This window comes from Diadema antillarum, unplaced genomic scaffold, assembly GCF_040938485.1.
Source record: "Diadema antillarum isolate AM-2024a unplaced genomic scaffold, OU_Dant_1.0 seq00001666_RagTag, whole genome shotgun sequence".
NCBI classification, from domain to species: Eukaryota; Metazoa; Echinodermata; class Echinoidea; order Diadematoida; family Diadematidae; genus Diadema; species Diadema antillarum.
In genome coordinates, this window is record NW_027272364.1 from 467,956 (window position 1) to 492,962 (window position 25,007).

The following is a 25,007-nucleotide window of genomic DNA, read 5'->3' on the forward strand; positions in this document are numbered from 1 at the left end:
TGAACCCGGACATTAGTCCCATGAGCTTCCTGCTCATCATCCGAAGCAAAGTCCTTTGCCTCTTTCTGCTCACAATGCTTACAGTCCACGCATGGTCTACGTGAAAGCCCATCAGCGTTCCCATGCGAATTTCCTGCTCTATGCTGGATCCGAAAGTTATAAGTACCGAGGAGTTCAAGCCATCGTGCTACTTGCCCCTCCGGGTTTCTAAACCCCATCAACCACCGCAGTGCCCCATGATCAGTACGTATCAGGAATTCTGCTCCATAGATGTAAGGGTGAAAGTGTTTCACTCCCTGAACAAGTGCCAACAACTCCTTCCTAGTCACACAATACTGCCTTTCTGCTTTATTCAAGGCACGGCTGAAGTAAGCTATAACACGTTCCTGGCCATCTTGTACTTGTGAGAGTACTGCGCCGATTCCGTCATTGCTTGCGTCTGTGTCAATGATGAAGGGGTCATCATCACGTGGGAATGCGAGGATAGGTGACGATGTTAGGGCGCGCCTGAGTGTCTCGAAAGCTTGCTCGCAGTCTTGCGTCCACCTGAACGGAGCGCCTTTCTCCGTTAACTTGTGCAGGGGTCTTGCAATGCGTGCAAAGTCTTTCACAAAGCGCCGGTAGTAAGAACAAAAACCGAGGAAACTTCTGACTTCCTTCACTGTTTTTGGTCTCGGCCACTCATTCACTGCAGTAATCTTGCTAGGATCCGTTGCTATGCCATGTTCAGAAATGATATGCCCGAGGAATGGGACTTGGTGCCTGAAGAGAACACATTTCGAGGGGGATAGTTTCAAATGAGCATCACGCAATCGTTGAAATACCTCTGTGAGTCGCTCCAGCTCTTGTTCAAATGTCTGTCCGAACACTATGATATCGTCTAAGTACACCAAACATGTCTGCCACTGTAGACCATGCAGCACTTGCTCCATCAATCGTTCGAACGTTGCTGGTGCATTGCAGAGTCCGAAAGGCATTACTTTGAATTGGAATAGCCCTCCCTCGGTTACGAATGCGGTCTTTTCCTTGTCTTGCTCATCCATTTCAATTTGCCAATAGCCACTAGACAGATCTAAAGTCGAGAACCATTTTGTTCCTCCGAGCCTATCGAGCGAGTCACCTATTCGTGGAAGCGGGTAGCTGTCTTTCTTGGTTATGTCGTTGAGTTTGCGATAGTCTACACAGAATCTAGTTGATCCGTCTTTCTTTTTGACGAGCACCACTGGCGACGACCATGGGCTAGAGGAAGGCTCTATTATTTCTTCCTTCAGCATTGCGGAAACTTGTTCTTTTGCATCCTCCCTCTTGTGAATGGGCAGGCGCCTTGCGTGTTGTCGGATAGGTTCGGATTTTTCCGTGTTTATTGTGTGTTTCACAATTCCAGTTCTACCTATATCGTTTTTGCCAGTGGAGAAAATGTTTTGGTAATTGTGTAGTAATGAGGCCACTGCATCCCGTTGGCTAGCATCGAGTGTTCCTGTACTTGCTTCCAGTAATTCCTTCAGATATTCAGGGACATTCTCGACTGTGCTGTCCATGCTTGTTCTGATAGACTCCTCTGTAGTCTCGTCATTGGCTAGCACCTCATCTACTTCCTGACATGTTGCTACCCTAGTGTTCTTGTATATCGTCTGTGTCTCTTCAGCGACGTTTGCTATCCTTATTGGGACTGTGTCTCTGCCTGTGCCTATTAGTACTCTAGCCACTAGTAGTGGGTATTTCTCCACGAATTTCTCATTCGGCTCCATAATCATACCATTCGGTAATGTGGTTGGTACCCCATCTAGTCTCCCTGGGACAACGATCTCTTCTCCTGCCTTAATGCATATTGTCTCTGTTAAACGCACTGCGTAGACGGTTGGGTAGTCATGCTGCTCTGCATCAATAATTTCATCTCCAACCCGAACCATATTCTGACTTGGTTCAATCGTACATTTGCAAAGCTTTAACAGATCCATCCCGATTATTGCTTGTGGCTCTATGTCAGCTATCCAAATGTCATGACGCAGGGTGACATTTCCAATTTTGATGCTCATTTTGCCCTTCCCTTGTATTGGTTTGGTTTCACCATCTGCCATGGTCATGTCTACATCAGTCCACTGTAATTCAGGCTTTTGATTTGGTTCGAATTTCTCAAACGCCCTTGTACTTAGTATTGTTGCATTTGCTCCCGTATCTACCAAAGAGTGGATTTCTTGCCCATTGAATTCTACAGGTATAATGATGCCGTCTGTTTCTCCACTGCAAAAGCGCGTAAACACTGTATGGGGCCGTGAGCTATCTACTGCCGGTCCCCGACCCCTGGACTCGGCTGGGCTGAGTTTCCCTGCCTACTTTCTGCAGTTCCACCGTGTTGTGCATGCATTCTACCTCCGGGGCTCTGGTTCTTACAGTCTTTCTGCAAATGCCCAAGTCTTCCACATTTCCAGCATCTCGGACCAAATGAACGCCCGCCCATTTGTGTGGGCTCAGAATCTCTGTGGAAGCCAGTCTTTTTCGCCACCCCTGCCTTTGACAGCTCTGCCATAACTGCAGCTACAATTTTCTCCACTGCATCTGAAGAAATGACTGCTCCATCATCTTTTACATTGCCCATCTTATTCCCAACGTTAACGTTACGGACCTGTTTCCTTTGTGGGAAATTTCGCCTACGCTCTGCTATTTGGAAAGCCTCAACTTCCACAGCCGCCCCAATAGCCTCCGTAAGTGAAGTAGGATGAGCGTTATACACTCCAAATCGGATATCGGGGTCCTGAATCGCATCTATGAAATGGTCTTTAGCTAGAACATCTTGCAGCTCCGCCTTTGCTGTGGGATACGCCCTCCTAGTAAGGCGCCGCACCGCTTGCCCTAGCTCAGGTAAGGATTCATCCTTCCCCCTCCTCCTGTTTCTTAATTCTACCCGATGCATCTCAGTTTGGTTTTCGGGTTGAAACCTAGACTTTAGGGCAGCCTCCAGTGACTTGAAATCGTGCCTTTTCTCTGATTCGAGATCGCTCAAGACGGCTCGAGCATCTCCCCTCAAACTGGCTGCCAGCTGCATTGATTTTGTCTTGTAACCCCATCCATTCAGTTCTGCAATAACATCAAACTGGACTGCAAAATCATCCCAAGCTGACGATCCGTCATAAGTGGGAGCCTTAGCTGTGTTACTGCGTTTGGTTTTGGGAGCTTTGTTCTGCTTTAAAAGCCTGCCTAGCATTGTTGCTAAATCCTCATTTTCCTCCCTGTCAGATACATCTGTTTCCGATGAGTCTCTGGCTTCATTACCCTCATCTTGCCTGCCTTGTGGTTGAAAAATAATTTCATCGCTTTCCATGCCTGGACTGCCAACTAGATTCTCCATTGTGATAGTATGGGCTCGTATCACTGGATCTTGGGATTTCAAAACGCTTTTCTCAACGTATATCCCTGTATACTACAATTGCCTGTTTCAAAATCTTCCCAAGATCCCACCGCTGCCACCAATTTTTGTAGCGTAGCCGGGGAGCGGTCCAAGAGCCTTAATTCTTGCGTCTACAGGTATAATGTGTACTATGTGTAGCAGCACATCAGCACCTTATTCATATAGCTCTCATATGCAGCCTACATGTATCTCATACACCACGTCTATATACGTGCATTCGGACTCACTAGGCGCATTAGAAACCCAGGCATATCATTCTCCCAATCAACCATACAGCAACCCATCCACAGGGTCTAGTACCAAAGACTACCAGTTGCAAGAAGGAGGCTGGTGTTGAAACGACAGTCCGAAATACGGTTCAGTGCAGCATTGCTACATTGTAGTTCCTGCTGTTACAACCGATGGTTTTCTCTCTGCTAAGCTCTCTTACACTGGCCTAGTGGTTCCCCATTAATTTTATAGTTATTCCTAAACAGAGAGAGAGTGCTGTGGACCCGCACTTACCCCCCAACCCAACTGAAAAGTTGTGCAGTGAGCTCGCGGTATTTATACCCTCTCGAGCCAGGGTCACGTGACCAATCCTGTCTTATTAACCCATCATGTATCAAAATGTATTGGAGTACTATACAACCCTGCTTCTATGGCTTAATGTTATCTGGGCCTTTTTCCCTAGGGCTTCTGGCCTTTTTCCCTACTTTGGACATCATTAACCTTGGTTTCTGTACAGGGTGTATCACAAAACTATAGGGTGTTCCAAAACCTTCTATACAATTTCTCCATTGGAAATGCACGGGGGCAAACTCTATGGGATTTTTACACATGTTCAGAAATTAAGGGCATGAGCCGCATATCTTAAAGGTGCTCTATCGCATTTTCGCCACACTACGTATAGGGCCAGAACATCAATGTTAACAGATGTTAACGACAAGTTACCAACAAATCCTTCATAAGGAATGTTCTACAGTGACGTATCCAAATGCGGACGTTCGTCCAATTCGTAAGGTGAGAATAACCGTTTACTAGTATATGAATTTAATGATTATCATGATTGATAAGGGAAGATGTTTGTCACGTTTCAAAGTAGTGTATTGGTGTTCCCCCATCGTCCACCGCTTTCTCTGGCTTTTTCGTAAGTAAATAAGAGGTTGATGCCGTACCTTGATGCTTCCGTTGCTACCATTCGTGATTTCGTGGGACACTGAAATAGGTGCCCAGAACATAAGCGACGATTGTGTGCCACATTACAGGGCTCACATCGTTTCATTGCAGCGATTTAAGTTCGCTGATATTTTCTTTTGGTTTTGTTTGTTTCTCCACTTATACGAATGAAAGAATGAGGGGAAAATGCACTCGTGTAGAGATGCAAAGCGCTCCTCAAGGACAGCCGTTGTTATTTTCCGGCAGGATTAGATTGTAAGGGTCTATTCTCCGCTTGACACGCTTGTTGTTCCACGACTTGACGAGCAGTGTAATCCGGGCGGAATACATTCCTGCTACAATGCCACACTCATCGAAAATGTCGCGCGAAGAAAAGCGAACAAGAAGACACATACTGCGTATTTCTCGATCTTGAGAAGACGTACGCCACGACGTGGGGGGGGGGGGGGGACGAGGTTCAATGGCATTAACCGCTATGGACCCTTGCAAGTGAGATGTTGGATTCGATGCCCTCCCTACGCTTTACACGATATTTCACTCTCCATGATATTGAAATTCAACATTTTCGTGACCCACATAAATATTCGTGTAATGTGATGTGGTTTGTTAGTGTTTGTTTCTGCATTTTCCATCTGTCTGAGAAGACGGCTGGATAGCCCATCGATTCAGCTATAAGCTGATCTTCCATGGGGTCCAGTTGGATGAGAGGTGGACCACTTCACTGGGATATACACACCCTGCTCTTTGCGATGAATGAATGAAGCGGGATCTTTTACGTGCATGAGTTGTTACTCATACACGGGACCTCCATTTTATGTCCTATCCGAGGGACAGAGTGTTTCGCCTCTTGCTAGAGGGGACGGTATGCTTACACACAACATTGCTCAGTCCATACTCGGGTTCGAACCCGGGCCGCGTGATCGTGAGGCAGACGCGCTATCGACTGAGCCAACTCATCGCCCGACTAAAAGCCTTTGGGAAGAGTATAGCGCTTATGTCTACGCTAAAAAAACCTATATACCCTGTGTCAATAAGGCCTTCATTGTTTTAAGTACTTTTCTACACCCCCGTAAAGGCAAAGTGGTATTGATGAGGAAGTTCGTTCAGAGTTATTGTGTCTGAATATTGTTTTCACGACGTCATTTCAAGTAAGCTGAGAGATTATAGTCATTGAAACTGGTACTTTATAACTTTCCACTGAAGCAAGACCTCATATTATAATAATTTGTACGACATCACACATAATGCATTATACTACTTCAATCAGAACTCAGCATAGGCCCAGCCTTATCAGCTCCAGTGAAGATGACCTCTTCAACTTAATTGATCTCTTTTTTTCACCTTGTCGACGACCGGAAAAGTTGTTTCAGACAACAAACATTCACTACAATATTAGAGACTACCAGACGCTTGACAATGCTGGGGGTGTCTCATGGGTATGGAACGTCGAATTGCACATAATAGAAAATGATGTTTTTTTCCCCCAAAGAAAAGTCACGATTGGGATGCGACATATACGTGTCAAACACGGTGCGCACGACTGCGCATCGCTGCAGAGAACAAACAAGTTGACATCCGGGACATTCTCACCTTGACACTGCTATGACAAAAACGAGAATTCTTACAGCTTCCTGTCCGAGAAATTTTGCCACGTCTTAACGTTTCTCACTCTTTCAACGATCTGCTACATCTAAACAAGAAATCCGTGTGTTTGTCTAGTTCCATGAGCTGCCAGCATGCGTTTTTAATCCACCTACAAATTGTATCTGTGATGGGGCTGCACTTTCCCGGTTTTCTTAACTCCACACCGATCACAGCCTCGAATTAAGAAAAATTCAGACACCCTTTTTGTGTATTTTGGCCGTTGTATCTGTTTGATAATGGTTGATAAGATGTAATGAAATATAATAATAATCTTGATGTTAAACACATTAGAGCAATACAAATGAAAGGCCATAATATACACAACTGCTTTTGATACAGTGTCAATGCGTTTGGACGTATTTAATATTTATTCACTCGCATAATGTATGTTTGCTATCGCGCATAAGTATAGTATTGTCCAGTACAGTATAATCAAACTTTAAATCAAATGAATCTCGCGCAATAAAACATAACATCGCTATAAAAATTACTGCAAATCAAATCATGAAAGAAGTGCTACAACGACAGAACGTGCAGACGAATTCTATTAACAAAACAGAAGTTATAATGATCGAGTAGTGCATCACAACCTATCTGCCCCCACCCCACCCCGCACCTGGCTATTGAAAATATAATAAAGTTTGCACAAATCAATGAATATAATTGAACATTTTCAAGGATATCAGTAGTTGCCGTCTCAACCGTAAACTATACTACTGAATTCTTTCCAGCGCAAACAGAAGAAATTGCAACCGCTGTGCATAGTGAATCAGAAAACAAAAGAAAAATAACCATGAATTAATACACGAATCTATACCTGTATAATAATAGAGTGTGAAAACGAGTGTATCATTTTATCCTCGCATCTACAAGCGTGAAATCAGCTAATTGAAGAAAAAAAGAAAAGAAAAAGAAGATAAAATAGTTGTGTGCTGCAATGAAAATTAGCACAAGTATAGATGGTTGGGTATAATAACAGTGTATAACATGTCATGTGAACCAACTGCCTGGCTTTTAGACACCCGTACAGCCGTCACAACATACAGGGAGTATGTATCTAATAGTGTTGGCATCTTCTTCTGACTCGAAGTGCCCGATTTGTGCATGGTTACGTAATCATACAGGAAAATGTTTGTTATTTTCCCCATTTCTCCTGCCAATTGCAGTGAGTGTGACTTACGTGTCGCTGCTTTAGAGGTACTACTAGTATCCTATCAGCTGTCCTGCAGAAAGCGTCAGCACTGTGGGAACGTGTCCACAATAAAAGTGCTACACTTTGTCTACCTGTAGACCTACCATGATCATGTCCTTTAGGAAAGTGTCTTTTATATGTTTGTTTGCTTGTTTGTTTTTGTTTTTGCTTGTGGTTTGTGTGCATGTGTGGGGGTGTGTGTGTGTGTATCAATTTTGTAAATCGCCACAGATATCCAATGGAAAGAAAAAGGATGAAAATTCATCGCTATCAATGTTTTCTGTGCCTTGATTTATACGTCACAAAGTTATTTCGTTTTGAATATAACTGTTTATTAAGGGTTTCCGAATAATAAAAAAAATCAGACAAACAATGCTTGAAGTATAAAGGCTGTATAAACGGAAGTGTAGTGTGTCGAGATATGTCTGTTTTATGTTTCAAGGTGTTTGGTTTGACAATTGGAAAAGTTAAATACATGGATTGAGATCTTATGGTTTCAAAAACAGATATAATTTCTACACTTTCTACTTTCTACAAACTGCGCAAAACTTTGACACAAGGGCACACTTCAGTGTCTCTCAAAATGTCAAAATATCTTTGTGACACTAAAGTATTTTATAGAGTGTGAACAAGAGCAAATGTGCTATTTCGAGGAGTTTTACTTACAATCTTAAAGGTTCCCTGAATTTAAATGCATGTTGATTTGTGTTAATTCATGATAACCTCAACATCACTTTTGCGGTAAAACGAATATCTAGAAACATTCCTTGTATTTTTGATTAATTTTTCTTCTATTTTTTCTTCAGATTACTTGGATACGCCCACAATAGATCCTTCCAAACCAATATTCCTGTTGTGACCTCATCTGTCAATCATTGCCAAAGTACTGTTTAACAAAAGACATTGGAATGCACCTTCCCGTTGACTCAGCATAACTTCCATGTTCCCTCGCCATGTCTTTTGTTAGTCACATTAATATTACAGAAACATGCAAGTTATGCTGAGTCGAGGGGAAGGTGCATCCCAATGCCTTTTGTTAAACATATCAGTATTTTATCAATGGTTGACAGATGAAGTCACAACAGGAATATTGGTTTGGAAGGATTTTTTTGTGTGGGCGTATCCAAGTAATCTAGAGAAAAATAGAAGAAAAATTAGTTTAAGGAATGTTTCTATATAGATATTCGTTTCACCGCAAAAGTGATGTTGAGGGTATTATAAATCAACACAAATCAACATGCATTTGTATTTCAGAGAACCTTTAAAGACTCCGAATGTAGGCAAACAAAGCAGTAAACTGACGATAACATACCGTCCTTGGGACAGCTCTAGACTCTACGTCTTTGTGGGATTTACTCATCATGAAAGCTCGAATTATTGGTCTTTATATACTTTAAAAGAAAGCGAGGAGAACATGCAGGTAATGCGGAATGTTTTTCAAGCGTTTGCAGCACATAAATGACAACATGACAAAGGGATTTTGAATAGAAATAGGTTTATTCCATTCCACAGTAACACACTATGAAGAGTTCGATCCCAAAACTGATTACGTGCATTTTTAAACAATTCAAAGTAAGTCCATCATTTAGGCAGAGCAAAATAAAAACTTTCCAGCGATATATCTCACTTGTGACATTATATTAAGTAATATTCTTCAAATTTCGATTAAGAATATTCCATATTTTCTTATTATGTTTGCTGTTTTTTAGAAGCTTTAATCGCAAATACCTCAAATTGTCAAGAATGGAGTTAAGTCGTTTTGCGATTAAAGTTTTCATATATACTTACAGAACATAAACCGTTAAACGTACACATACACGCACAGGAAATTACTGTGACATTGTAACAAAACGTGATACCGTGATACAGTGACCTACTTTCTCACATAAGGCACCAAGTATTTGAAGAAGCCCTAAGCATTTGAGAAAGGTGCATAGAGAGAGAGAGAGAGAGAGAGAGAGAGAGAGAGACAAAAAAAACCATCCTGATTTGTCACATCCTCATAGGCTATAAACGATTATTTTGAGCTAAATAATTCTTATGTCATGTAGATCCATTGACCTTTGGTAAGTCCACATCCACGACAGAAACCAAAAACGTGACACAAACATTTAGAGGGCTTGGTCAAATAATAGAATCGCTACCAATGCACCAGTTAACTTGCGGCTTCCTTGTCATGTTGGTACATGTATATAAAAGACCGTTGTCGAATTTATGAGCAAAGAAATGGAAGGAAAGAGAGAAGAGCGATATATGTTGATAAAGAGAGAAAAATAATTGAAAGAGCGAAGAAGGAGAAGAGAGCAAATATTAACTGTCAGCCGTCAAGGAATGCAAGGCTATTGATTTAACTCGGGTGAGCTGGAATAACCCTTTCCCTGTTGACATTAGGAAGGTATTTTGAAATACCGAGGTGGGTATGTAACATATTACACGTGAATCAGCGCCAGCCACCGTGAATTTCGAACAATGGGCGAGCTGGTGGGAGGGCCTTTGTTATTTCTCTGGAGAGAGACGCTTTTTGGTCCATGAGCAAGAATTCGATCACAGAAGAAAAAAAATAAAAATAACTCTATTGGAGAGAAGAGTTCTTTCCCACAGTGCATGTGTGTTTCGAACCAGAGAACTAGGCTTGGAAAACTGTCAGCTATGCGTCGACAACCGAGCTGGTCGACAGCTCCACATTCACCTGCCTGCCCATGGGGAACTAGCCGACTGGGAGACCCCCATACCTTGGCGAACTTAGTTGAGGGGTAGTTTGAGCATGAACAACTTATCTGAACACAGGAGACCACACCCCCACGGATGACCATTTTAAAAGGACTTGATGAAACCAAAGAGGTATTAAGTGTAATTTCTCGCCTAGTACCTCCTTGACGAAACAGCGGAAGTGGCCAATCTAGGTGCACATTCTCTTTATTTCATTTATTTTATTTTATTTTTTCCATCTCCAACAGAGCTTGTAAATACATTTTTCCTTCCATATGAAATATAAATACATATATATGTGAATATTACAAAATGTGATATAAGTGGAATTTATAGATACACAAACAACAAGGTGAAAAAGAAAAAAGCACAAAAAAGCACACACACAAAAAAAAAATCTGAAATTACGAAAATGCAGGAGATGGGGAGGAATGCTGAAGAAGCAAAGCTTGTTAGGGTGCATTCCCCCATGCTTTATATTAGCATGGCGTCCATCCGTGACCTAAAAGGGTCGTATTGGTCGTCACGTGACTCTGGTGTTAACTTTTCGAGACACTTCTTGTGTTGAGATTATGAGATTATGCCACTGGTATTACATTTCTCGACGCCAAAGTATATGATCTACTGTTATGTCCTGATCATGATCAAAATGATACTAAGTTTCTTGCACGCACGTAACCCAAGATACAAAAAGTCAATTAAGGCATTCGTAAAATATATTGTAGTTATTTCAAGGGAAAGTATTTTTATTTCTTTTCGTTTTGCGATTACAAAACAAAATGAAGGATGCCACACAATTCATACCTTGGTCTCGTGGCAGCTAGACCTTATCATATATTATGTAGCTACTCGCCGGTCCATTTCTTTATAGATGTGCATGACGCATTTGATGACACGCTTGCGATAGCACTTATGAAGAATGACAACAGAAATAAGAAAAAAATAGTGCGTTGGTGTGTGAAAGTTCGTTAGTGTGCGGGTGTGTTTGCGCGTTGTTGTTTTTTTTTTGTGTGTACGTGTTTTGTGTCTTTGTATTGTGATAGACAAAGATGCATCGGAAGGCAGAGAGATACAGACATTGCATGCAATTGGACACAAACAGACCTGTTAATGATGATGAGACAGCGAAAAACATGATGGCTGATGATAACATACTGGGACATGTTTGACATCAGAATTACATAGCAAAATGTATCCATAAAATTGTCACCCATTTTCTCTTTTTATAGAAGCTGTCGTGTTAAACTTTAAAAAAATAAGGCATCGCAATTTGGATTGCCTACAGGTATACTTGCTGATGTATGAACGAATTACAAGAATACTCTCTGATTGACAAATTGCCCTTCAGCGGCGTAATCGATTATCAATCAGTTGCATAAAAACCTCTCGACGGAAGAATTTCATGAATTTGAGTAAGAATGCCCTCATTGTTTTAAGCTAGCGAACTTGATTAGTCATGACCCTGCACAGAAATTAAATCTCACGTCTCAGTCGCAATCACAGCTGCGCAAACATTCTTAAACAGAATGATGTATGGAAACAATACGATAGAAAACCATGACAGACACCGTTATTGAATCCTGATGTTATCTTCAACTTGGGCTAGTGTGGCGCCGTACAGCAAGTCATCACCATCTCGTCAGTATACATTCATTAGCTATACGTCTTTGTATATAACGTTGTTATTCTAACACGCTCTGGCATTACAGGGAAATGACGCTGAACGATAGACAACACTATGTTGACTCCTGAGTAAAGAAAACCTGATACAGTCTCATCAGTACAGTGTACCAACACAAATGAATGCAATTTCGGCTAATGAGAAAGAGGGCTTCCTACAGGCCTATAGGTCCCTCCCAATCCTATCAAGCAGATTGACCCTATACAGTAGACACCGCACCCACATTCAGACGATAACCACAAAAACAACAATGGTATTTTAAGCTTAACTTTGTGACGAAGTAATATCTATTCCCATATATAAGAGGAATGAAGAGCAAAATAAACGAGGTAAACAGGGCATACAACCGATGGCACGATGGACCATATCCTATCAATGTTATCGAGAAGGACAAAGATCAAACTTATTTCATAGCTGACATTAATTTTCTTGAAAAGAAACATACCAGAAAACAACCAATGTGCACATCTTTCTGCCTGTCTCTCTTTCTGAATATGTGCCGTTCCAAACCAGTACACTTTGACGATATCAGCAATGAACATCTGTACACATGATTATCTATTGCAAGCAGGAAGTGAAGTGTGTGGTTTTAATCATTTTTAATCAAATATTTCAGCGAAGTGTCAATATCAATCTGCCTGTAGAATTCTCTCTGAATACATATCGCTAAGGGGGGAAAATACGAGCTTCGGAGATTACAAGAGAAAGACGTGATGTTATGTCGACAGCCTTTGAATAAATATATCATTGGACTTTAACCTGTTCATAGCCAAATAATGGTTGTTGTTCGCTGCTGATCCGTTACATGCCGACGATACAATATGCCTATAGATTGATAATGGTGGGGTCATCGGGATAAGTACGCAGGCAACATTGGAGAACATGCTCCGCGGGCACGCGCAAAACAAAAGTACATTTTCTCGACGCTTCCCTTTGCAAGATTACAGACCTCTTTCGGAAGTCCTCCAAGTTTCCAGCAAATTTCCTCTGAAGATAACAATCTGTAGACTCGAATAAACACATGTCAAACTGAAGCTAAAACAGTGTAACCTGATGTGCAGCGAACATGTTATTGTTTGCAATGTTTCCTTAAGCGGGTCTTCATGTCTACTTTTGGACACTGAAGTTTTCCTTACTGTTAACAGTATTTGGCATGCAAGTAGAGTATGAAGTACCCGAATCATCTGTGATTATGTTACATCATTTGAGTTGCAGTAAGAGTATGTTCGCTAGAAAGCCTAACCCACGATGAAGCAGGCAATCAAAGGGAATTACGTTTCCAGAAAATTTTCCCGAACGAGAATGTTGTACGTGAAAGTAAGTGCTAAAGTCAATATGGATCTTCAAAGGTTGAGAAAATAGAATCTTTGAGTTTCATACATTTTCAAACCTGTCAGTTTTGTATACACACCCGGAGGTGAACTTGATGCTTGCGACAAATTTGATCACGTGACCTACACGGATATTTCGAAGTCCCCGGATGACGCCATGTCAGATGATCTGTTGACCCTCAAACTGTCAAAAGGTCCTCCAACACTGAACTGTCGCAACGTTGTGTTCGATTCTCGCTGAAACTTTCGTTGATATCTGATTTCATGCATAACAACCATTTTCTAGAAGTAAGATGACCTATAAAGGTTGTAGCTCTGAGTTTTTGAAACTTCACGGGAGTCGGGAATCGAAACGGTCTCAGTGTGGCAAAGACCGACAACTCAAGCTGACGATATGTTATTATCCAGAACATTCGATCCGAGCTCACGACCTAAATAACATTTCAGCTAAGATAGAATATTTTAATGTTTTAGGCTGACTGAGAGATACCTTCAATGTCTCAAGCCTAGCTTTACAAAATGCTATTGACAGTGAATGCAAACAACTTCACCGGCCCCAGATTTGGAACAGTCTTGACAACACTCTCCCAGATGCTCTGACTCTTCCCTCCTTCAAATCAAAACTAGGAAAATGACTTTTGTCATCCAAACAAAAAACAAAAAATATACTTCTGTTATTTAGAATTGCCAATAGTGCAAGGGTTTATTTAGTTGGCAAATCTTCATCGAACCTCAAGCGTTTATGCCTTGAAGATCTTTCGAAAGAGCCTAATTGTAGACACTCATTTTTGTTTCCTTTTCTTTCTATTGCCCATCTTTGGCTTGTTTTTCCTGCCAGTTCCGTCCTTGTTTTTGTTCTTGTCCTTGACTTTTCTCTCTGTCCGTTTTGTCTGACGTCATAATGTCAAGATCTTCATGCATGGAGTCCTAGACTGATCTTGAGATGCCCTTATCTTTCAGAGCAATTCACAAAATTTGCAGGCTCTGCTTTTCTAGTTGATTTCTCTATTCCATAATAATATTGTTAAAATATGGTCTTAATTGCTTATGTCTTCATTTACCGAAATATAAACACAAAATTACTATGACTGTATTATGCATTATTGAAATTTGTATGATTTGAAATTCTTTACTCGCGTAAGCGCTATGTATATTGCCTTACTTTGCATGGAAATAAAATCATTTGAATTGAATTGAAACAACTTCACGATGAATGACAGACGTAAACATTCCAAAAGAGTGTTAGAAATCATTGCTATTCAGAGACATTTACTAGCCTCTGCTGCTCGACCCTGTGATGAAAAAAAGAAACCCAAAACACACACACACACACACACACACACACACACACAAACACACACACACACATACAAGCAAACCGGAAATTAGCAAGCAAATTCCAACCACAATAATTATACCAATTCCTACTGTTCTTTGGTATCCTCACATGGAAACGTGTTGGAAGATTATATACCCTATACTATATACACTGCACTAGGTCGAAATCTTGGGATGATGTCGGAATGGTCATAACCGTCCGAAATTGTCTGTGTCGCATCAAGGAATATACATGTAACTCTGGCCATGCTGCATTTGCCAAGGTGATTGAAAGGTGAGGCCCGCTCAACCAGACAGTCTATTTCCATGATTTCTGTCGGCAGACCGTAAAATAAGCCGTGTCTTCTACATCGAGAGAATCAGACTTTTCTGTATGATTTGTCTCTTGTTCATTCAGTCCGACAGATTTTCTCGGACACAGACTAAATATAAACTTACCTCCACCTCCCTGCCATCAACATACTGATCACCCCGTATACGGAAAGACAAGACAGTGTCAAGCTATGCGGGATTTTACGACTTGTAGCTGTGCTTATAAAGAAATCGCGGAGGAATCTGATTCAAATAAAAAGTAATACTTGATTGAAAATATTTCATGATTCACATCGTAAAGATGAAGCAGCGCTATACTCTCAGAGTGACTTCGATGAATAACATGATGAATTTAGTAGTATAATACCACATAACTCAATCAGGCATTTAGACACGTTTATCGCTTTCGGAAATTCTGTCTTAACAGGTCATGAGTAGATGAAATAGTGGCATGTTGTTTACGTCAAAACGTTTTCAACTTCTCTAGTCCAAGTTTGAAGGTTATCATGATCAAGTGTCATGGGGCGAATGATTCAAATGCCAGCAAGATGTAGGATCCCATCAAAACGAGCAACTTTCTTATTTATGTCATCACTTTATCAGAAGTCTGCGTAGACTGCTATCGTGATCGATGAAAGAGTATACCCTTATATATAACATACCCCATTATATTAGAACTAACTGGTCGAACTTAATGTACTATATAATTTATTACGAAAACAACCAAGCAGGTTTGAAGTCAGTTCACAAAAGCCTGCGTGGTTTTTCATGATTGATATCAGCCCCGCAAAAGTCTGCACGATAAGTGAAGACGAATAATCAATTTCGGGAATCATTTTTTTTTTCTTTTTCTTTTTTTTTTGGGGGGGAGGGAATGGTCCCTTCAACTGACTATCATAAATAAATCACCGCTGTCACTAATCGACGTTCACTATACTATGGACCTACAATGACTATACCAACGTGACGGCAGTCTGGGCAGTTTTCTGTCATCGGGATAGGCACACGATTAAACTTGAACGTCACGTACACTTTTTGTTGAAGCCGTATTATGGTCGTTATGACATTTTCCGCATATTTCTGCCAGACGTCAGCCGCCGCACCTGACATCTCATTCTCGGACGTAACTTGCAAAGGGTTCTTGCGCTGTTCACGTGTACTGCAATCTTCCCAAGACTATCACACTGGCGCAGTCTCCACCGGCATTGAATGATCATTAGTGTGTTAGCTGATGAAAAGTAATTGATTCACCCGATTTTGGACACACACTTTGGTGGCCATCTAATAATTGTCAGTTCTTAAACGTTCAGAAATGATCATGATCATGGACCATAGAGCTACTGATCAGATGAGCTCCATAGGTAGACATGTTCACCATCAGTCGTAAGAAGTGAAATGTTCAAGAGCATTTATTATAAGCCCTTATGTTTGAAGGGCACAGCTGATTTGTTACTTAAAAGCATAATACAAAGCGGGGTTGGACACAATAGATCAGAGTGCTGAATATCTATCTTTACAAGGTCACATTTATACAAACTGGACGATGTTGTATACTCAAGGCCGTCATTTAGAAATTTGTTGACCACAACTATACGATTGAAATCTCATCTTTTGTTCGGGCATCGCTGTTGAAGAAACTAAAAACGTGATTTTTACTTTGAATTTGTTCCGGTTGAAATTTCAAACTACGGATTAATGGATCCATTCGCTATTCAAGCAATATGCGGTTAAATAATGTCTATATAATATCAAGGGAAGGGTAAACTCTTCATAATGTATTCACTGAATAGGTACATTTTGTTTTCTTTACGAGGAGCCACGAGATGAGAAATTGTACTGCACAGGGATAAAACAACAACACCGCTTGGATGTACAGTCGGTAAACATTCCATTTACGACATGAGTGTTTCACCTACTCGCGGAATGTGTGTGGTGTTTACTCGAAAAGTTTGCAGGACATTTCAAATGGGTTAACTGCCAAATAAAAGGAAAGGGACGATTTGTATTGGCGCCTCTTTATAGAACGAACCAGGAAGTATAATTGGTGTGCCTCGTGCTTTCGGGGCGGGACAGCCCGGGTAATGTGGAGCTGCGCCACTCCGTACATACGGCCTGACCGCACTTACCCATGGCTGCACACCGCACCTCCCCATCCTATGCGCACAGACAAATCATACGTCAAATTATGATCTTTAAACCTATCAAATTGAATTTTACCCTACCTTTATCCAGCGGCATGATTCCTCGATTGCTTCGTCTAGCATAGCCTCTGGGTCGGGAGTAAATTCAGGTTCGTCCTCGTTATATTCCTCCATGGTGCTCCAGGGACTTCCTACGTCCACCTTACCTATACGCACGCGACTCGCTAAGCACTATTATCTCCGTAGCAGACAGCACGATAGTAAGCGATTTTCAACTATCGAAAGATTGTCGTCTGCTGTGGTGGGTTATCACGGAAATTCTCTCGTATGAACCAAATCAAGTTTTGCTTATTTGCTTTTCTCCTTTCTTTCAGAATGGATCTTGTCAGTCGTGAGAATGTATTTCAAGTCGTGTCATCAAGAATATCCGAAATCTTAACGCCAAAAGGCATAGCAGGATCCCAGAAAGGAATGGCGGTGTTTCGATTTGTGCGCAAGTTCCACGAATGATCCCGATTTGCACTTCTCTCGACAATAATTCGCGGATACCACAATAATAGGTGGTCCACCTTCAGTTCGTTGTATGAAATGCGTGCGCAGTCATTTCCATGGGTTCATCTTTGTTTGATTAGCTGCACCATTTCTCTGTTGTATCGTCTCACCGCAAGAAGACAACAACAACAACAACAACACAACGTTGACACCTGAACCATTCAAAGCTATTCAACTTCACAGGCTTCCTTCGTTTCTCGTGACGTCACAATGTTAAGCCTCCGTGATTGGATTTTTTTCCCATTCAGACTCTTTCACCTTGTGGCACAACAATCCTTGATGGCAGTTTATACAACACGTCTAGGCTTAACAAAACGCATGTTAAAAAAATGTTAAGTATGAAAACGACAGCGCAATATACCGACGCTATTTTTTCCCCTCTTGTATTATGATAGCTCCAATTTTTATTGCACTTTATACTATCGCTTCTTTTCTTTAATAAACTTTTAGTTTCCCTATTCAGGTATACATTTCTTTGTGTCTTCAATATGTTTCTGTCTTGTTATATTTCCATCGTGTTGTCCTCCTCGGCTAAAAGATATTGAAACTATTTGGAAGTTCAAGTCGTTTATCTCTGTGTATATGTGTTTGGGGGAAATAAGGTAAAGAATTACGAGAAACCATAGATCGCCCATCAGAGGTCGTTATTCTAGTTAAGCGAACTTCTTGTAGATAACGGTCTCCTCCATCTGTATACCTGAAGATATACAATGAAATACATCTACATATATCATACACGTTATCAAATCTACTTTTAGTGGTATAATCTTGTTTGATGTGAAAGTCGTTGATTTTGCCATAAGGATTCTGTTTGAACCAATGGAGATATAAAACAGAGTTGAACTGAACGTTCCTATAACGTTGTTGTTGTTGTTGTTGTTGTTGTTGTTGTTGTTGTTGTTGTTTTGTGGTTTTTTTCCGAGGACGATAGGACAGTCCCTGAAGCGACAGTGTACCTTACGGAGCAAAAAGAACATGAAGAGGATAAACTATGATTATCAAACGCATGTTCAATTAGAAATAAAGATTAACGTAAAATAAGAAGAATACGCGTGATCTCTTAGTTTGAGTTTCAGGCATAGACAGAGAACATAAACATGATATGTTCGTATGATAACATGTTTAAATCCTAACTTTGTAAGTGGATAAATTGAAAATCAGGGTACTATAAATGTGAAGAGTTTCATTGCAAAATGGGATAAAGCGCCACTTTGAGACATTTTGGAGTGTCTGTCACCAGACAGAGCAAAATAAAACCTCATCTTTGATGATATTATCTCACTTGTTTCATAAGCAAAAAAAAAAAAAAAAATCTTAAAGTTATGATTAAAGGGTGTGTACAGTTCTGGTCGAGGTGAGGATTTATCTTTTAACATTTTGCGAGATATTCAGAAACCACTCTATGAGATGTCAAAGAGCATGCAATTCTAAGGGGTATCAAAAGGGGTATCACAAGTTTATTTGATGAAAATCGGTTTTGAAGTGGCCGAGATATCCAAAAACAAGGTGAAACAAAGAGATCCTAATAAAGTTGTGGCATGTAGTCTTTTATTATTGTCACTTTTGTTGATATCTTAGCCATTTTGAAAACCAATTTTCATCAAATTAACGTTGAATCCTTCTTTAGATTACATGCTCTTTCATATTTCATAAGAGGTTCTCATTATCTCACTTAGGAATGTAAAAAAAAACCTCAACCAGTATTGTACAGTCCCTTTAAAGATATCCCATATTTACTTACTATTTTCATAGGGCTTTAATTGCAAACATCTCAAGTTAACACAAATGGAGAACTCTTGTTTTGCTATCAAACTCTTCTTCATTTGATTTGATTTGATTTGATTTGATTTGATTTGATTTGATTTGATTTGATTTATTCTCTATGTGGCATTTTCTTTACAAGCATACATCAATCATCCGCAATTTCATTAAAATCGTACCTAAATGTGGCACTACGCATTTATATGGCTATTTCAACAAATTTGTGCCATGTACACATCTGTAACATAATTACATCCATTACATCTTAATTTACATACAGCAGAACGATTGCCAAGAATAAGCGAAAACTTGACTCTTTAGCAACCAATGATGAATGACATTAATACAATAAAAGAAAATAGGGAAGTCCAAATGGTACTCGTGGAATAAGAAGGGTAAGGAAAAGAGGGAGACGGAAGCTATATGTATGAATAAAATATCGAAGTCCATCTCTATGGCATTTGATTTGGGTGAAGTTTTGCGACTTTAATTCTTAGAGTCTGGAAGTGAAATAATCGGTAATAGGTGATTTTCTTTTTATTTACATAAGTCAGAAAAGACTCTGAGAAAAAATAGAATCCTATCCCAAGTGTCATCGAGGCTCGCCCGATACAGTAATAGCTCTGATGCAATGACCTCATTTGATTTCACTGATCGATCTATGTCGAATGACAAATTGGCTATTCACTGCACGTATCGCAATTGAATATGAATCAGTATTTGAACATATGAGTTTTTGCCCTTTAGGCCTACTTACTATTACAGAAGAAACTATCTCGAAAGCTAAGCTAGTGAACCCCAACGACATTAAAAGTACCTCAGACGAAAATTCAATAGCTCCATCTTATCCACTGAAACCTCATCAAAAACTTCAGAAACACCACTTTCAATCTTTAACTTTAAATATCTGCTTACGTGATAACACCATGTGATATCCATGATATCAGATGAGGAAATTTCCATGACTTTTTGAATGGGATTCTATTTGTTACATGGCTGCATAATCTTGTATAAGAACAACAGTCAATTGCAAAATATTCCATTAGTTTCTGCCGAATATCATACTTCACTTTAGACTAGTGGACTGTATAAAATGCCCCCAAGTACGAGATTTGTGAGTAGGTGTGTCAATTTCTCATTAATCCTTTGTGTGGTTTGAGTGGCGATTCATACAGAGAACCCCACAGCAGGTCGAGCACACACTGTCCAATGTCCTTGACATAGAGAGGGTTAACAAAACTTATACAACACATGGAACGAAGAAGGAGGAAGATGTATCATATTTTGTTGGGGTTTCGTGCGCACCATGTAAAATACCCTTCCGTTACTCCATGCACTGGTAGCTCCATTCCGCGACTTACCACGTCTCACCGAAGATGGCGGTATATAAGTATCGCCGAGAAGTTCAATTGAGTGATCCTCTCTCTGCTTAGGTGACTAACTCAAAGCTGACGTGAAACATGAATATTTCAGTGAATGCATGTTTTAGGTGTTGTTGCCACCGTCTTGTCTCACATCAAAACAATTTTGTGTGTTAATAGAAATACAGAACATAAAGACAAACGGAAGAGATCGCACATATGGAAAACGATAATTGTTCGTTTATTTGCACTTATTCTGCTTCTCAAGTGAAAACAATATAGAATTACTTTGTTGTAAAGAATTGAACAAAACTGACAAAATTACAAAGAAAAAGGAGAAATTCATAAACATGTGATACTGCAGCATAATCATCATGAAACATATACGGTTGTATAAATCACAGAAGGTAATAAATTCGATTTAACAACGAAGAAGGAGACCGTCAGCATTAGTATCACTTCACTTGGCTGACGGCCTCATGGGAAATTTAGTTCAGGTCTGCCTCACCTGAGGTAGATTATTATTGTGGTATAGTCGTGGAAGAAAGGTAGGGTAAGCTGTGGGCGTGCAGCATGTGCATTATAGGTGTTTGTGCTATAGGCTCTTGTAATATATCACTATTCATCAGTATAATACTAAAGGGGTGAGATCTGAATGCAGAAAAGTTTGTGTAGATTATACAGATGTGTTTACAATACAATGTATTGTTGTGTTGGTCATTTTTTGGGGGGTGGGGGTGGGAGGGGTGATTTCAATTTTCAACTTTATTTCCATTTCTATCTCCCTCTCTCTTTCTCTCTCTCTCTCTCTTTATTACATAGTGTATATATAATATATTATAATGGGTTTCCATCGGGATTCGAACCCGAGACCTCCGGATTACCAGACCGGTGCTCTACCGACTGAGCTATTGAAAGCCCTGGTTTCGTCCCTTTCTTTGTTTTTATATATATATATATATATATATATATATATATATATATATATATATATATATATATATATAATACAAATTACGTACCCACCTACATACATGCATACATACGTACATACGTACTCTGCAAGATGATATAGGTAAATGGCGAGATATACACTGTAGTGGTGTCAGAGAACCCAAAGCTATTAAAAAAAAAAAAAAAAACAGAAAGCCGTTTTCAAGCAATGTGTGTTCAGACTCGTGTCCAGCTGCATTTCGCGTCTCATCAGTCACTCAATGTAGCCGGGGAACGGAACCGGAGGCGGGGGTGGGGAAGGAGGTCAGTTGCAGCCAGCCCGCTGATTGGAAAGTAAATTGTAAAATTAATAGGCCTACAGCTTTAGTAAACCAAAACAAAGCCATCGTGTAGCAAAACATTTCGCGTGTCAAGACCTATGCTCCAATCGAAAATAGATTAGTACTCTGATGTGGGTCCATGATTCTTCTCAATATCTTAATTCTCTGTCGTTCATGTTCTCATAGGTTTGCATTTAAAGACAGATATTTCAATATACAGGCCTATACTATTATAAGAGACAAAATTGAACATCAATGACCTTTCTTTCCATCACTTCGAACTCTTAATTTATTCGAAAGACAATTTATTTAGGGGATGCATCATCAATCCTTATGCTTTCGACTGTGAATGACCCCGTATATACACAAAGGGAGGATGCGTCGATCTGATGAGGTGTGATCGCCTCATTAATTTCCTATTGACTTGCTCACACATCACTACTAAATTGCCCTTTATCGAAACAAAACAAGGAGGTGCCTCACCTCCCTGAATAAAACAAGAAGAAGTTCTCTCCTTAATAATTATTTCATGCCGATATTTTTTAGTTGTTTGTTTGTTTGTGTGTTTAGCAGGTGGGGTTACCGTAAAATTGTACACTCATCTGTTCATTCCCACACCATGCCCTATTATTTGGAATAGCGTTTCACTTTTAGTACACTCAAGGTTTCATAAATACCCCTCTCATGATTATGACAGTCAAGCCCACTGACAGATGTATTCGGTTTCTCAATATTCCATCAACGTAAATCATTCCTTGCACCTGCGACAAGAACTCGATACACTCTGTATATTATAGTCGCTTAAAGACAGATATTGCATTGGCGTCTGACTTTTCTTGCGGGAAGTTAGCACATAAAGATATTCATTTTATGGTAAACCTAATTTTAATTTCTTTCAATGTCAGCATCATGCTGTCAGGATTCATTTTATCGAAGTTTAGAGTTTACTCTTCTTGTTAATGTGTACCGTGTGTCACGCATGTAATTCGCATTGGCTTCAATGGCAACATTGCCATTATTGTGTTGGTGTAAGTTTGTAACCTTGTCGGTCATTTTTATTGAAGAGTGCTAACTGTTTTGTTTTGTTTTGCTTTGTTTTGTTGTTGTTTTTTTGAAGAGAAAAGATAATGATTGCACCATACACATTAACCATTACTCGTTCCAAACCTCACACACTGTAAAAACTAAGCTGGTGCTCACTTTTATACATGCAGGAAAAGTGAAAGGATGTGTCACAATAATCATTGAGACAAAGGACCACAAATAAACAAAACACACAAAGGAAAGGGTTCTGATATTGTTATTTTTCTTTGCTTAACCTAGACGCAAAATCCCAAATATAGCCCTGGCGGGATTTTGTAAAAGGGATGGTTTAGTGTTGGTGGAGATGAGGATTGCGCTTTTAACTTTCAGCGAGATACCAAGAAACCACTTACGAAATAATACAGAGCATATACCGTTCTAACAGGAATTCAAAGTTTATTAGAAGAAAATTGGTTTAGGAATGGCTGAGACATCCAAAAACAAAATAAAACAAGTGATCCTAATATAAAGTGGGTCCCACCTTTTATTAGAATTGCTGTTCTGGATATCTCAGTCATTTCAAAACCAATTTTCATCAAATATTCTTTGAATCCATCTTAGAATTACATGCTCTGTCATATTTCATAATACGTTTCTCATTATCTCACCAAAAAAAACCTGAAGTTAGTTCTCGACCAAAACTATACGATCCCTCTAGACAATCCGTGACACATTAGCTTTGATTCCCTTCTCGGTATATATACAGATATAATATAGGCCCTATATCCCGAATACTGTTCCATGTGCTAGACGAGTTCTCGCAAACGCGGGACAAGGGAAGGAAATAGGTTCACTTAGGTATTTTGACCTTATGAGTGGACCATGGGAATCATCAACAACAGTGACAAATAATAAGAACAACAGCAACCGTCTGAGCAACGACATCAACGCTATAAATACACATAATGCCAATGTATCATCGATTAGTTAGATAAAAAGGCGACATTAACAAGTAACAAAAGTCAGACAAGTCATGAGATTTAGAAGGCGTATGGAGGGAGGGCGGGGTTGAAATGAAAAGAATAAAAGTTAGTTAGACCAAGGCTCAGGAGTTCCAGCGAGAAAACAAAGGGACATGAAGCAACCAAACTCGAGGGGTCTTGGTAGTAGGATTAAAGTATTCGCGTTTGTGTGTGTGTGTGTGTGTGTGTGTGTGTGTGTGTGTGTGTGTGTGCGCGCGCGCGCGTGTGTGTGTGTGTGAAAAGCTTTCTCAAAATGCTGGACTAAATACAAGCAGCGAAAACATAGGACACTCTGACGTAAGATTCTTAGGAGAGTCAGACAGATGCATGATGCATGTGTAGCTCGGTCCAGGATGTGGGCGGTTAAACATCGAATTTGCAACGTCCAATGCGGATATGGTAGCCTGTGGAGCCCACAGATGTGAAAAGAACTGCATTGTGCAAATATGGCGCCTAAACATGAAAATTGAAATCGTATCATGTGAACACATGTATGACGGCTGAACCGAGGTTGAGCTTTTATACGAGTACCACAATGATGGTTAGCACACGAACGTTAATTTCTTGTCTGCATAACGAATTGGTAACTATCGACGAAACGAAGATATAGATGACATGCCGATAATGATAGACCGAGTTTTACTCAAACATGTTATGATGATTCTTACGTTGAATTATCTGTTTGCTGTCTTGACGTTATCACTTCTCATGATTTTCACCATTAGAATATTAAAACTGTTGCATTATGTCAATGTAATCCAAAGGCCTTTCAATTTGTATTATCGTGCTTTGAATTCTGGTTAAACAGGGTTAGATTTCTTGAATTTCAGAACAACGTGCGTTTTTCTTTCTCTCTAGAAATGCAGTGATCTTTTATTTAATTATCAGCAATAATGATGTACAGCCAGGCTTTGGATGTGGCAGTCGAATGATCAAAAGTCCCTGAAAGGCTTACACTAGGCATGCTAGGTTTTAATTCGTAGGTGATATCTGCCTTTGTAAGTTGTGGCAATGACACTTGTTATGTGGATATGATTTTTGTTTTTTAGTTCAATTTGTTAATATTGCTGTCAACAAAACAAGGGCGATGTAATATTGCGCA

The 25,007-nt window shown here is 39.9% G+C and overlaps 1 non-coding gene across 1 annotated transcript; it reads right to left on the reverse strand.

Annotated features, from left to right (window-relative positions):
• Nucleotides 1-21,431: 21,431 nt before the first annotated feature.
• On the reverse strand, nt 21,432-21,505 carry Trnat-ggu (transfer RNA threonine (anticodon GGU)). Its single transcript has one exon. It is a non-coding gene; the product is annotated as a tRNA-Thr (tRNA).
• Nucleotides 21,506-25,007: the final 3,502 nt, after the last annotated feature.